The sequence below is a fragment of the Cyprinus carpio genome, chromosome A11, assembly GCF_018340385.1.
Source record: "Cyprinus carpio isolate SPL01 chromosome A11, ASM1834038v1, whole genome shotgun sequence".
NCBI classification, from domain to species: domain Eukaryota; kingdom Metazoa; phylum Chordata; class Actinopteri; order Cypriniformes; family Cyprinidae; genus Cyprinus; species Cyprinus carpio.
The window spans coordinates 24,817,657-24,834,572 of NC_056582.1; the positions used below are offsets into that span (position 1 = coordinate 24,817,657).

Here is a 16,916-nt window from a genome sequence, read left to right on the forward strand (position 1 = left end):
GTTATCAAGAAATGTGTGTGTTTATATAAAACCTCTTTGCAGTACAAAAGAAGAGTTTGTGATGGTTTTAAGTTATCGAGGAAAGCATGAGAAAAGACCATCTTAAACTCTCAGAACAGGTTTTTAAGTCTCGGAGTGTGGATTTCAGTCTCTTTTGACTGTGATTTTCTGGTAACCGTGCTGTTAAATGTTGTAAATGTTGTTTTTCTCTCCAGTGCTGCAGGTTTAGCGGGCAGCCCGGTGATCTCGGACATCTCTCTGATCCGTCTGTCTCCGGGAGCGAGCGAGTCCAGCTTCCTCCCGCCGCACTCGTACGTCTCTCCACACGTGGAGCATTACCTTCGCTCGGCACACAGCAGCCCCACGCTGTCCATGATCTCAGCGGCACGAGGACTGAGTCCAGCCGACGGTCAGTCAAACTCCAGCACATGCATCTCGCTTTTCACCACTTTATTATTTTTCTTTAAAACTCTATTTTTTATTTCAGGTTTTTTTACAGAGAAATGTTATTATAATATTTAGTAATATTCCTTAATATTTATTAATAAAAAAAAATAAAAAATAAAAATAAAAACAATAATAATTAATACATATTAATAAATAATAATAAAAATACTAAGAATTAAAACATATAGTTTTTTTTATTTTTCTAACATATATTTTTTATGTAATTGCAAATTTTCTGATAAAATTGTGATTGCAATTAACATTTTAGGAGAAAAATTTGATCCTCTAAAAAAGTGTGTTTAAGTGTTTCAGTTAAAATAAAATAAAACATAAGTACTAAAATATTTCTAAAACATGTAACATTATTTTTTTATTGCAATGTTTTAATTATTGTATTTTTATACATTAACAGAAATTGTAAACAACTACAATGAACTTATTTCTTCATTTTCAAATTATTTCTGACTTCTACTTAATTTTTTTTATTATTATTTATTATTAACTTGTCACGTTACTCATAATTCTAAGCGTCTGCAGTGGATTTACCCTTTTTTATTAATTAAAAGTAATATTTAAAAAAAGGCTACACATTTTTTATTATAAATGTTTATTTCTTCATTTCCAATTTGTATTTCTTTATTTGCAAATTATTTCTAACTTTATTATTAAAGTTTTTCATTTCTTTTTATTATTAAACTTTAACTTGTCACTCTCCTCATAATTTAAAATGACTAAAATTAAGGGTTTTTTTTCTTCATTTACAATTTTTATTTATTAATTTGCAAATTGTTTCTGAAGACAAAGCAGTACGCACTCCCATTCAAAAAAACTTAATTATTACGTTTATTTAACAAGGCTGCATGAAATTGATCAAAAGTTGCAGTAAAGACATTTCTCAAAGACATTTATAATGTTTAAAAAAGCTGTTCTTTTGAACTTTCTATTCACTAAAAAATCCTGAAAACAAAAATGTATCACTGTGGTCTTACCATTGATAATAAGCAGGAAATGTTTTGAGCAAAAAGCAAATCATCATATTAGAATGATTCTGAAGATCATGTGACACTGGAAGACTGGCACGGATGCTGGCAAAATACAGCTGCGCATCACAGAAATAACACCACACTTTAAGTGAACGCGGACGTGACATTCAGTGAAAAGTGGGACGGACATTCAGCCAAGTACATGGTGCAACTACAATTGTAACCCGCCTGCATTTAACCCATCCGGCGTACACACACAGAGCAGGAACACACACACATACACTGTGAACACACACCCGAGCAGTGGCAGCCATTTTTTTGCTGCGGCCTGGGGAGTAGCGCCATTGGGGTCTGGCGCCTTGCCTGGCGCGGGCACCTAAGTCATGGTACTACCAGATATTCAAGCATAGAAAACATCTAATTTAAAATTGTATTAATATTTCCACAATTTTACATAGTGACTTTGTAAAATAAATGCAGCCTTTGCAAAACATAAAAAGACATGAAATCTTCGAAAAAACATACTGGTAGTCTCTTTCCTGTGGCTTATCTGAAAACAGATCGGCGTTATCTGAGCCTCCTGTGCGCAGAGGGCTTCCGGTAAATTCCCCAAAACTTCATGATTGTAATTTCGAATTCCGAATTCTTCTTTTATTTTTTATTATGTGTGTATATTCGGGTTTTGGCCTCATGGCCTCTATCGGGCTGCGAATTGTCAAACATGTGAAAACCTTCCGGTCCTGCGATTTGCCCCTTCGAGTGGGTAATCGCTCTGGAAACGACATGCGCAGGTGAATATCCCTGCAACTGGCCCCAAGCCTCCACGGCAGGCCTCCAAATCATGCTTCACAGTCTGTCAGCCGTAATGTGTTTGCTCCTTTAAACTCAAATAGTGACATATAAATCATGCATTCACAGTCTGTCAGCCGTAATGTGTTTGCTCCTTTAAACTCAAATAAGCAGCGCGCAGGAGATCCCCGCCAGCCATTCAAGACGTAAAAAGAGCCACTTGAGAAAGAGAGAATGGGGCTATTTGAGCCCGAAGCGGAGTGCCGCACCCCCGGGTGGGAGACCTTGGAAGCCTCCCTGCGACGCATCCTGACCTGCTTTCAGCCCGATTCAGACCCACCTTTCCTACTTTACTCTCTTTAAAAGCGCATTTGTTTTTTTAAGTCAGAATATATAGAAATGAAAGGCTTTGGAAGAGAATCCGGGACGCTTTTTGATTGTGTTCGTTGGCAGGCTGAGTTATTTCTAGTGAAGGAGAGACGGATGAATTTCTTTTTAATAAGAGAGGGTTTTGTGCCCAGTGCATTCTGGGTGATGCTCAGAAGGCGTTATATGGCACACTTGCAGTGCATTCACTGCGTTTGCATGCTTACACAGACCCTTAAATGCTTGTAATCTGTTCTTGAGCCAAACATTAAACATTAAACTTGTTAAACTCTGTCTCTGGATTGCTGCTGATTAATTTTTATAAGATGTTTAGTAGATGCAGATGTCAACATGTTCTTACTGTAGGTTCCTTGACCTCTCGTCTGTAAATCTTCACTTATAATGCTGGTTAATGTTTCTTGCACCAAAAAAACAGTCATAAATTACTTTTAAATATAATTTTCCAACATAAATTTACCAGGCTATTTTTCTACTGCACCTTTAAGACTGTTATATGCAAATGATGTCTGTTCTGATTTGCTGACCCTGCATCAGTGTTTTTAAACTACAAAAAAAAAAAATTTTTTAACTTTATTTTTTTCACTTATTACAACATTACTAAAAAACTAAAAATAAAACTTAAATAAAAGCACGTAACAAAATTACTAAGAGGTGATGGAGATATTTTTAATTTTTATTAATTTGTTTTTTTATTATTATTTTTTATAAATATCCAAACATTAATAGGTTCCTTGACCTCTCGTCTGTATGCTGACACTTTTATAAGATGTTTAGTAGATGCAGATGTCAACATCAACATACTCTAACTTCCTTAACCTCCTCGACCTCACGTCTGTAAATCTTCACTTATAATGCTGGTTAATGTTTCTTGCACCAAAAAAACAGTCATAAATTACTTTTAAATATAATTTTCCAACATAAATTTACCAGGCTATTTTTCTACTGCACCTTTAAGACTGTTATATGCAAATGATGTCTGTTCTGATTTGCTGACCCTGCATCAGTGTTTTTAACTACAACTATTAAAATTGTTTTTGTTAACTGATTTTTTTTTTCAGTTAGTACAACATTTTTATTTTTTTTCTGTTTTTTTTAGTACTAAAAAATTAAAAATAAAACTTAAATAAATGCAGTAACAAAAATTGCTAAGAGGTGCCTGGATAAAATAATTTTTATTAATTTGTTTTTTTATTATTATTTTTTATAAATATTTTAAAATCATTTTTATTTATATAGTTTCTGCTTTTGTTAAAATTAATTAATTAAAAAAAAAAATCAAGAAGCAATTTGTTACTTTTAACTTTTATTTTGTTAATTAAACATGCTTATATAGTTCTATTATTTTTATTTTAGTACAATAAGTTAAACAAAATTAAAATGAGAACTGTTGCCTTGGCAATTTGTAACAATTAGTTGAAAATATATATATATGGATTTAAATTTAGGTTAATCAGTTTTAGTTAACTACAATAAAATTAAAACTAAAATTTAAAAAAAAAAAGGTATAGCTAATATTAATTTATTATAATTTACTAATGACTAATTATTAAAAGATAAATACAAATAAAATAGCTTTAATACTGTAAAACTAGAGAAATATAATAAATAAAGCAATTTCAATATATACTATAATAGTATATAATACTATGATGGTATATAAATAGTACTAAAATAACACTGAACACTGAAACTGAACATATCAAGAGGTGTCATAATAATAATGCCAAAATGTGTGGCGGGTCATATGCTAATGAGCTCATAGTTAATTATTATCTAAAAGATTTAGTCCTGTTGTCATGAATATGCCTGGTTAACTCTCTCTTCTCTCTATCAGGGGCTCCACGAGGCACTTCCCTGAAGGTGAGCGAGGTTTGTTCCCGGTTGCCCCCCTCCAGCCTCCAGTAGCTGACCCCCACGCAGACTATTTACACCTGATGGTGAGGTCCCTGCCCAGGAACCCGTCTGGAGAGAGCTGATGATGCCAGGGGGCAGGAGACATCACCTGCCCGAGACACTTCCACACGATTGGGCGGTGAGTCCCAGAGACAGACAACCATGTGGTTTGTCTGGTATAACTGTTAAAATGCATGATATTTGTTGTGATACGCAACTGAAAAATTTCTCGTGTGGGTGACTTCAGAGGACTATTTAAACACATTTTGTCGCAGATTCTTACAGCAGCATGAACAGTAAAATAGAGAAAAACTGTCACGTTCAGGATCCACTGCATTGAGATACTGTTATAGTTCTTTTTTTATTTCTCCTCTCAAAGGAAACGTTCTGTCGTTCACAGCTTCCTGAATTACCTTAAAAGAGGAAGTTTGTTGTTAGGACCAGAGTTGTTTTAACATCATTGAGATACTGTTATAGTTCTTTTTAATGTTCTGAGTTCGTTTTAATTTTTGTCTTTCTTGTTTCATCTTATTAATTTCAGTTATGTTTTTTAGTAATTTTGGTGAGATTGTGGTTTAATTTTTTTAGTTTGTCTTAGTTTTTATATCAATTTTAGTTTTAGTTATTTTATTTTTTAAGCTGAAATAAAAGTAAAAATAGTACTTGTACTGTTATCGTTTTTATTCATATTTAAAATTATTTGTCATTTTATTTATTATATTCATTTTATTTCAGTATTAGCTTGTGTTATTTCAGTATTCGTTATTTTGGTTTTTATTCATTTATTAAGCTGGATTAGAATTACATCTAATAATGGTACAGTTGATAGTTTTTATAATATACTGATGTAATTTTTATTCTGATTTTTATATTTTATGTTTTAATTTTAATTTAAAGGTTAATGATTTCTGGTGGTTCATATTTTAAAAATATTTAGTTAATACTTTTTAATCTTTTTATGTTAAGTGTTAGTTGTCATTTTAATAAGCTTGAATAATAAAGTACTTCTAGTAATAGTACAGGGATAGTTTTTATTCATATTCTGAATTATTCAGTATTTATTAGATTTTCTGTTTAAGTTTTAATTTAGTTAAATCCTGTAAGCAGTTTGTTGTGTTTTGCTATTTCCTATTTTTTTAAATATCTGCTATTTAGTTTTTATTGGTTTTATGTCAATATTAAGTGACTTTAGATTTTATTTCTACGCTGAAAGCGTATATCTAGTAATAGTACAGTCATGGTTTTTATAATATTTGAAATAGATTTGATTTTAAGTAATTTATGTTAATTGAAATTTCGTAATTTCGACATGTTGGTTATGGACTTTTTCTGCTTTCTATGAATAATATATATTCTTATTTAAGTTTTATTTTTTGTTAATTCAGTACATCAAGTTAAACTAAAGGAGTCAAGGAATGTGCCCGTGAAAACTAGCCGAAATATAATTTTTGTATTTTATTTAATTTAAAGTGATTTAACATTTTTTATGAGACTTTAGGTTCAACGGGAAGTAACCATAGCGTTAGGGACAGATAGATTTCTGTGGAAAAAAAAATTAATAGAGCAGGCTCACGCATTTTTCACAATCTGCTCATTTAGTACGTCAAGCTGTAAAGTTCAGATGATGAGCTGGTAATAAACGATCAAAATAACGAATATTTTGGCTCTCTTAACCAACCACATGTGATGAGTGACACGGACACGTAGTTCAATGCTTTATTTCTATTTATGCACGCATGTTTGACTGGACAGCTCCGTCCTCGCGACATCTCATTGGGTCCAACATCTGTCTCCTATTGATGGAAACAGTAATCATTCAAGATGTTCTGGCCTGGCTGATAATTATGCTGTATGTCATGCAGCTGTTTCAGGTTCCCCAGTGTGAACGGACAAGATGACTCATCACTTCACATCTGGTAAGTCAGAGGGTATTCAAAAGAACACATTGTCAAAGCTATATAATGTTGGAGTGTGATTGCTTTTGCAATTTCTGTGCATCTGAATCAGAGTTACTGAAGCATCACAATGCTTAACAAGTGGATTTGGTTGTGTTTTATTTAACCGTCTCTTCTGTTATTTATCAACGTTTTTTTGCTGTTCTGCTTGGCAGAATCAAGTCCAGAGTAAAAATACCTTAATGCGCTGCTGTGAGTAATATTCCCGACAAGCAGAAGACAAGACCTGGGTGTCTATTTCAAAACAAATCACCACAGTGGGCGTGATATATAGAGTAGAGTCTCTGGCTCTCTATAGAACAAACATTGGTCTCCCTTCAAACAATCAGAGCTGAAAAACAAACACTCTCGGTCTGCTTTGCGCTCTTTTGGCGGTGGCGTCTCAGCGCGTTGTGTGCCGCACCCAGATCTCGGGCTTTGCTGAAGCAACATGATCATGAATAAGCTCATTTGGCTAGCTAGGCTAACTACGTCTGGCTTTGATCTGCGTCCTGTCCGGGCCGCTGATGCTTACCGACAGCTTTGACACAGATGTGTTTGGGATGCTGATGATGGAGTGTGTCGGGAGACAGTGTGAGGTCAGTTACAAACACACAGAATGAGAGATATGAAATCAAGCAAAAAGCCAGTTAGAGGGTTGTAAAGGTAACTTTGGGTTTAAAAACACCTCATTTCCATGGCCACTTACGATGGTATATGCACGTTTTTAATCACAATTAACCCAAACTACCCAAAGGTACACTAACTGTAAAAACTGGAGCAGCCAGAGTTTGTGTAACCATCAAAAATATTGCAATTAGCAGCAAACATTAGATCCAAACAGAATAGAAAAGTAAAGAACAATATCACAGTTGGCAAAACCTTCCAGGCATGAAAAACGAGTCTTTATGGATGTTATGGATGCAGTTGTTTTTGTGATAAATTTTGGGTTAAACTTGATTACAGCTACAGTATTTTTTCAGTTATAGCGCCACCCATTGGTGAAATTGCTCCAAATTTTGGTGTGCAATCTCAGATTGTCCTGGTGTGCATGTGTGCCAAATTGTGCTGAAATTTGGATATAATCACTTCCTAAAACTTGCATTTGTTCATACGAATTTAGCTACATCCAAACGCTTAGTGTGTGGTGTCGAAACAAAATTATATGGCTTACAACAAACTCAAATGTGTGCAATATGTATCTGAAAGCAGTTCTATCCTCTGGGAAAGAGAATAAAGAGATTTAAGTTAAGCATGGCCAGTTAGAAGTTTGTAAAAGCTGCTTCTAAATTTAAAAACACCCAATTTTCCATGGTTGTATGCCATTTTAGTCATGATTAACTCAAAATACCCAAAGGTGCATTAACATTGTATAAATACTAAAACAACCAAAGTTACTGTAAGCATCAAAAACATTGCAGTTAGCATTAACCATTTGGTCCAAACTAATTTTAAAATGGAGGACATTACCTCAATTGACAATTAAAAAGATCACAGTTACAGTTTTCTGACTTTTTTTTAAGGTATAGGCCACCTATATTGGTGTAAAGATCTGCATCAAATTTGGTGCTTTGTGTTGTTTCTCATATTGTACTGGTGTTTTGGCATGTTTTTTTGTGCCCAATGTGTTTTTTTTTTTTAGTTTGCCGGGTTTTTGAATGTTAAAAGTTTATTGGGTTGTTCATGGGCATCCTTCACAACAAAAAAACAAAAAATGTGGTGGGGGGCCCCCATAAAAAAATTGTAAAAAATTTTACATGTTTTCAACACCACCCCCAGGTAGCGGGCTGGGAGGGAAAGGTTTTTTCTTTTTCTCCCCATTTTGCTTGGGGGGGGAACCTTGTTTTTTCCCCCTTTTGGTTGCCCTTTTTTTCCTTTAAAACGGACAAACGTGGGTAGGGCTTTGGGGGGGGCCGTCCCAAACAACGGCTTGGCCACAAAGACCAATGCCAAAAATTCAACATTGAGTCACTTTTCAGTCAAAAAAAGTATCGGGACTCCAATACGACATTTTGCAGCTGTAAGTTTGTTTGTTTGCTTTTCTTGAGTCTTTTGTAAAAAAAAAAAGGACTCCTAATTCACGCACTGCCCATTGCGGATTTTTTTCGTAAAATCTTTTTTAGGGGAGCTGGGACCCATGGGCTGAAAACAACATAAAAAAAAAAAAACACATGCCTAAGGGAGTTAATGACCCTCGCGGGCAACAGGGGGGGGAGGGAAAACTTTAGTTAGCGCTCTGGTCTGTGGCGGAAACAAACGGTGGGGGAAACACAAAAGAAGATTTGGTGTAAATCCTGCGTGTGGGGGAAAAAAAAAAAATGATGAAAACGATCATTCTGGAGTCCCAAAAAAAAGACACCCTGTATAGACCTCAAATCACAAACAAAAACACACACAAACCAAAAAAAAAAAAAAAAAAAAACAAAGTTCACAAAAAAAAACTCAGTAACGGGGGGGGGACAATAGCAAACAAGGATGAGTCTGACACATCCATGAACAAGTATCAAGGGCTACTGAATAATCAGAAGGTCTGCTTTAACGGCGCAGAAATTTGATGAACACGTGTATCTCCAGAAGGTTTTTAATCCTAGTTGATGTTACCAAGACGATGCGGCGAGCCGTAGGACACGCATAAACACCCATTTATTATTCACACACACACGTTCCTTTTTGAGCCAGAAACGGTTCTGTAAATTACCCTCATTAAACAAAGTCAAGTCTGCAATAGTTTGATTGTTATCTGGGTAATTACAGTAATTTATTGGGAAGGATTAATTATCCCAAATCAAATCAAAATAAGGTCACGCTGAGTTCGAGATGGAGACAGCGATTAAGACAACGAACACACACAAGTCACTTTAAACTCATTTTCAAAATAATTTATCTTGACTTTTTTTATGCACAATATCCAACTAAAAAGCATAATAACTATAGAGACTTTGGTGTTTTTGAATAAAACATTTTATTTATAAACATTTTTAGTGCAAAATTGTTTTTAAGTTGTTGAATGGAAAATCATATTTTTTTTAAAATAAATAAATAAATAAATAAATATTGTTAAAGTATTTTGATTTAAAATATTTACATAATATTTTTATTTAATGTAATATTTAATATATTGTTTGTAAAGATTGTACAAACAGTTGTAAATATTTAAATATAGGGTCTTATTTGTAATAATATTTATTAAATATTTGTAATTAATATAACGTTTATAATGTATGTGTCATCTTCTTTTTTTTTATCTATAATTAATACAGCATTAATACTATTTTAAGAGCTTTATTGCATAGCTTTGTACAGACACAAAAAAATGCACGTGATACATGAGGAAAAGAGACATTTCATTCCCAAGATTGATGCTTTTTTGTTTGTTTGATTATTTATTGATTTTTTTTTTAAACAAAGTTTGTTATGGGACCTCTTCACCCGATATCGTGTACAGTATAGATTCTGTGTTCCGTGGCCAGGGGGGGGGGGGGAATCAGTCTTGAGGCTCTTATGGATGGGTCCGGGCTCTTCCTGCGGAAGCAGTGAGTCGCAGAGGGTGTGTGAGACATCGATCAGGCAGTCGTGCTCCACACACACACACACACACACACTAGTTCTGAAATACTCAGCATTGGGTGAAACTGGAAATGACCGCTGAGATTCCTGGCGAAGAAAAGAGAATCAAAACAGAAGTATGATCACTTGATCGGATGGTAAAGTGGTGATTTCATGTTAGCAGTTTGGTGGACTGATTCATTATCAAGGAAACAGAATTACTGATTGAATTTAAAATCCTGATAGATTTGGAATTAAAATATTTGGAATAATTTACATTAATGAATTGCACAAATATGTATTAAGAAGTAATATATATATATATATATATATATATATATATATATATATATATATACTATATATATATATATTGTGTGTTTTTTTTACACACAATATTACCAAAGCATAAGTAACTGTTGGGCACTTTAATTATTAAATATTATTTAATGATTATTAAAAAAAATAAATTGTAAGTAATATTCTGTTTGTAAATATATATTTTTATAAACATTTTATTTTAAATATTTTAACTTTTTTTTATTTTTGAATAATATTATAAAATGGTGTTTTATATTAAGTAATATTATATAGATATTTTTATTGATTGGTTGGTATTGACTGGATTTCAAATCCAGTATAAATGCATTGCTGAATTGTAAATAACATTTATTAAGAAGTAAAATATTTTTTAACACATATTACCAAAATAAATTTTGTTTTTATTATTGTAAAATACCTTTTTTATTTATAAATATGATTTATTTTTAAAGTGATATTTTAATGTTTTAGTATTTTTAATACTGAAAATATATTTAAAATTTTTATTTAAATAAGATTATAAAATATTATATGAAATACATACAAATAATTAACAAATTACCAAATGTAGGGGCCTTTATTAAGAATAAATGTTTTATTGTATAAGTATTATTAAATATTATAAATATTTTAGATTATTAAAAATATAAATAATTTAAATGTTTTTTATTATTTTTATATATTGTAAAAATCAAATATTTTATTGTAAATTATATGTTAACTATTTTTTAATAATATTATAACATTTTATTTAAGGTAATATTTTAATCGTTTTTATTGACTGATTGATATTGACTAGATTTCAATTATAAATTCAAAAAAAAATTGGGACAGGACTATGGCAATGAGGAATGGCATGATAAAACTGTATAAGAAAGTAGCACTCACTTTTGCTTTCATGTCTCGACAGTGTAACGGTCTTTCCCAGGGCCTCGTCTGACACCGCGCCATTGCAGTCGGAAGCAGACGCGCTGACCATCTCTCCCGATCTCCCACCCGCGCCCGTATCGAACCCCAGCGCAGACCATCGCCTATAACCGACACATCGCACAAACTCTCTGGTGGCCTACTATCAACAACTCGCGCTAAACGCTCCCCCCGGCCGCCAAGCCAGCTATTCATGGACACTGCTCCGTCGGACCACCACAAACACACACCCCCCGGCACTAGGTACCGACATTGATGTGAATGCTCCTCGCGTAAATCATCAGTTCTCTCGTATTTCACGTACAACAACACTTTCCAGCACATGATCTTGTGTTGCAGGTCCGTCGTTCCCCCGTTCCCACACTCCATTACTCCTGTGGGTCATCAAGCAACCTGTTGTCCAAGCAGAGAGGCCATCACAAGTGCATTCGGACACACGGACCGCCGCTCCTCCAGCCGTCTCCCATGTTCTCCAGCAGACACACCGCTGAGCCTCTCCAACCCTTCAGACTCCGCCCTCCGCCAACGAGCACCGAGACCAGGGCCCGGCCTTGTGCGACCAAAACCACAGCCACATTCACACTGATCAGGCGCCTTTTAGTTTCTTAGAAGCAACTTAATGTATAAAATGTGCTGTGCTAAATAAATAAATAATGATAATAATAAAATATTTATTTTTGCAAAATTACAAGTTGTATATTACCTTTTATACATTAATTATTAGTTTATGTTTAAAAGGTGTTATGCAAATAATAGTAGTAGTAGTAGTAGTAATAAATAAATAAATAAATACATATTTTATAATAAATTGTTTTATTATAATATTATTATATTTTATGTATGAAAGGTGTTTTATATGTATAAATAAAAATATTGACAATAATAAAAAATTAGTTGTTAAAATAATAACAAATTTATTGCTTAAATTATTATTATTATTATTATTATTATTATTATTATTATTATTATTTGTATAGCCCCTTTTGTACAATAATTATTTGTTTAGGTAAAAAAGGTGCTATAGAAAATAAAAATAATAATCCTAATAATAATATTAATTAATGAATACTAATAAATAGCATATAATAATAATAAAACTTCATATATATTATAATAAAATATGTTTTGATTTGTATATTTTAACTATAGTATACTTAATAATATATAATAATAATTATATTAATCCAATTATAATAATCATAATAAAATATTCGTGACAAATAAATAGTTATTTATAGTTATTATAACTATTATATTTATATGCTAATAATAATAATTAGTAGTAGTATAAGCCCCTTTTGTACATAAAAAGTAATTTATCTGTGAAAGGTATGATACAATTAATACTAATAATAATTATTATTTTACCATAAATTATTATATTATATTATATTATATTATATTATATTATATTATATAGTTTAATAATACTACTTAAAAATATAAATATATAAATTAATAATAATAAATCAATATTTTGCTATAAATAATCAGATTTTATTGTTTTATTTATAATCATAATACTAAATTTATTATTATTATTTGTAATTAATTATTAATTAATTTGAATGGAAAAAAAAAACCATAATAAAAAATCAGCTGGATGTTATGAGAGCGATGACAGTTGAAAGCTGCACACACCATATAAGAGCACATGCTGCTGGCGTCTGACATGAAGCCGTCTGACAGCAGGCAGGAGCTCTGTTGATCAGAAGCAGAACCACACAGCGTTTCCAAACCGCACACTGACTCTGTCAGCACTTTGGGCCACAGCGAGAGTCGCAGGAAGGGCTTTAGCTAAACACTGCGTTCACGTGTCACATGTGCTCACACTCCTCTGCTGCAGATGGTGGCGACTCCAATCTGACTGCTTTTCTTTCTCTCCTTCCCTCCTTCTTTAGAACACAACTGGCGACTCTGCAGTCAGCAGCACGGTAAACCCCCCTGAACAACAAGAGGTCAAAGGTCAAGACAGAGATGGATTGGGTACGGAAAGCGCAACCTGTGTCGCCTTGCTCTCCGGTAAAGAAAATACTGCGGCTCTGTCACAAAACCTAGTGAGCTGACTTGTCCACGTCATACACGTCATATATATATTAATATATTATATATATTAATAAATAAGTTAATGTAATTAAATTATAGCTATATTTATGTTTTTGTGTGTAATGTAGTATTTAAAAATAGTTTTAAAAGTATTCAAATAAATAACAATAAATTCAATTTTAATAAGATTTAACTATTTTATTATATATATATATTAATTAATTTTATATTAATATTCACTGCAGATTTAATATTATATTACATTGTAATATTAATATAAACCGGAATGTATTGAATTAGTATATTAATATAATAATATTATAAAAATGAAAAAAAAAAATATACACTGAATATTAAAATAAAATATACTTTATTAGATTAATATGTAATGTTAAAATAATTAAATATATTTTATATTAATGCAAAAATCTGAAAACATTAATGTTTGTGTGTGCTGTGTATTTTAAAATAATTTAATAAATTTTATATCAATACAAAAATATGAAAACATTAATGTTTGTGTGCGTGGTATATTTTAAAATAATTGAATGTGTTATATTAAGGTTAATTTCCATTTTAATTAGATTTATATATAACTACTACTTGCATTTTTTATTGGCAATCAGCATCTTTGACTGCAAATTAAACTTTTTCTAAGGTTGTAGCGGTGTATTCTGGGATTGCTTTCTCTGTGAAATACACATGAATATGAATCTGGCTTGAAAACATCCATGATCCCTTAAAAAATGCTGTCTTAGTAGGCAGCTCACTAGATTATGGAACAGAAGAAGGAAAACTTAAATAAACAACAGGCAGCAAATGGCCCATGTGTCCTGTTATTCAAAAAAACCTCTTTGAAACACTCCGTACTGATCAATGACAGGCCAGGAGGCCCCCGGGAGCCACCGGCGTCCCCTGACCCCCTTCTTCACAAGCACAGCGAAAGAAAAACTCCAGCTGATAAGAGCTTACTCGCGCTGACTCGCTCGCTCACCGCGTTTCTCTCGCGGCCGTGTAAACTGTGCCAGAGCACTTCATTTTAATGAAATATTGGCTGGCCGTTATTGTCACCTGAGAGTTTTTTTCCCCTCTCTTTCTCCTTCTCTCGCGTTGGCTCATCTTTTTGACAAATCTGCGGCTGCTCTTGGCGGTGCGGCTGGTTGGTGCTTGATGCATGGGGAATAAGGCTGCTGGCGTCGTCTTGGGGCCAACAGAATTGATGAAGATAGCTCACGGGGCAGAGATAAACATGCTGTAGTCAGCATACCGCGTGTGTGTGTTACACTGTACCCACAGTAGTGCAGCGGCCCGATCACTCTTAACACCACACACGTGTCCCTACAAGCTCACAATTAATGTTTCGTCTTCCTACTACGATTCTGGCTAAGTAAATAATATATTAGCGTTCAGGGAGTGCTGATATAGAGCACAACGGCACGTTTCGCACACCGTTTGTCTGCCCAGTGGCCGCTAACGTCTTAGGACATTGATTGAAAATAGGTTGAAAATATAATGTCAGTTTCACAACAGCTGACATTGATATTTTGTTGGGTTTAAAGGGGTGCTATTATGCTTTTTCAATTTTTCAACTTTAGTTAGTCTGTAATGTTGCTGTTTGAACATAAAAAAGATCTGCAAAGTTGCAAAGCTCAAAGTCCAATTCAAAAGGAGATATTTTATTTAACAGAAATCACTTTTCAAAAACTACAACGAACGACTCGTTTGGACTACAACGCATATTTACCGGAATTTGTGAAATCATAAAGATCGACGAATGATACAAGACCTGGTTGAGCTGCGCTAGAGAAGACAACGAGTGTTATCACTACGTCGGAGACACGCTAGCTTTTCCAAGGCAGACACACTTAGAGTGGTTACAGTCATCCGGATTTAAATCGACCCCAAATTGATTTGATTTTGATGCAGTATTTACACTGAATGTAAGGAGCATGACATTTCCCGACCAGACGCCGAGTGCTGCCAATCAAAACACACACTGGCCCAGCTAACCAATCACAGCACATCTCGTAAACCAGAAGGCGGGCCTTCATTTGATACAGTAACTATTCCAGCTGTTCATGCCAGACTGGGGAGAGAAATGTTGCAATAATGTAGAATATGTGAAAAATAATGTGTTTTTCGAACAACCTTGTATGAGACTCTGTTCTAGTACACCCCCAAAACAAAATCAAGGCCTTGTAAAAGAGCATAATTGGACCCCTTTAAGTCATGGTATTATGTAAGCAAAATTCAACATCTTCTGACGTCAAGTCAACGTTGGGTTTCGATGTCAACACAATTTTCATTGGCAAACAAAATTCAACGTTTGTGTTTTGACGTCAACGTCTGTCCACTGATGGAGGTAATGTCAAACAAATGCTGCATTTTGACGTCAACCTGATTTTCTTTTCCAACCAAAATTCAACATCTGTCCTATGTTGGAACTTGACATTAAGTCAACTCTGGGTTTTGAAGCCAAACCGGATTTTCGTTTCCAACCAAAATTCAATGTCTGTCCAATGTTGGCGGAAACTTCAAACCAACACTTTCCATCCAAAATTTAACATCTGTCCATTGTATCATGAAACCAATACTAAATTTTGACGTCAATCTGATTTTCATTTCCAACCAACAACTAAACAACAAAAATTCAACATCTGTTCAGTGTTGGAGGTTGGGTTAGGGTTAGGCCAACACTGGGCTTTGATGTCAACCTAATGTTCACTTCCAACCAAAATTCAACATCTGTCCAATGTTGGAGGCCGACGTCAACATTGGATTTTGATATTAAACCGATTTTCATTTCCAACCAAAATCCAATGTGTTCAATGTTAGGAGTTAACTTAAAGCCAGTGTTGGAGATTGATGTCAATTCAACACTAGGTTTTGACGTTAACCCAAACAAGCCAACGTTAGTTTTTTGACTCGATTTTTATATACAACCAAAATTCAATGTCTGTCCTATGTTTAAAGTTGACGTCAAGTCAGCTCTGGGTTTTGACGTCAAACCGATTTTCGTTTCCAAACTAAATTCAACATCTATCCAATGTTGTGGAGGAAACTTCAATCCAACAAACCTACCTTTAAATCCAAAAAGTAACGTCTGTCCAAACCAAAACTACATTTTGACGTCAACCTGATTTTCATTTCCAACCAAAATGTAACTTGTGTTCGTTGTTCAGCTCTGGGTTTTAACATCAATCTGATATTTACAACCAAAATTCAACATCTATTTAATGTTGGAAGTTGGATTAGGGTTAGGGTTAGGGTTAGGGTTAGGCCAATACTACATTTTGACGTCAACCGGATTTTCATTTCCAACCAAAATGTAACTTGTGTTCAGTTTTAACATAAAACCAGTGTTGCAGGTTGACGTCAAACCAGTGTTTATTTTTGACATCAAAACGATTTTTGTTTTTAACCAAAATTCAATGTCTGTCCAATGTTGTAGATCAATATCAATGTTGGATTTTGACATCAAACCGATTTTCATTTCCAACCAAAAATCAACGTGTTCAATGTTAGAAGTTAACATAAAGCCAGTGTTGGAGATTGGCGTCAATCCAAAATTAAAGGGGTTGACAACAAGCCAACGTTGGGTTTTTGACTCGATTTTTATTTCCAACCCAAATTCAATGTCTGT

General features: G+C 33.6%; 1 protein-coding gene across 1 annotated transcript in view; it reads left to right on the forward strand.

Moving 5' to 3' along the window:
• LOC109050433 (zinc finger protein GLI2-like) overlaps window positions 1-16,916 on the forward strand; it is a 192,111-nt gene that overhangs the window by 162,757 nt on the left and 12,438 nt on the right. The gene's annotated exons all lie outside the window — the stretch shown is intronic.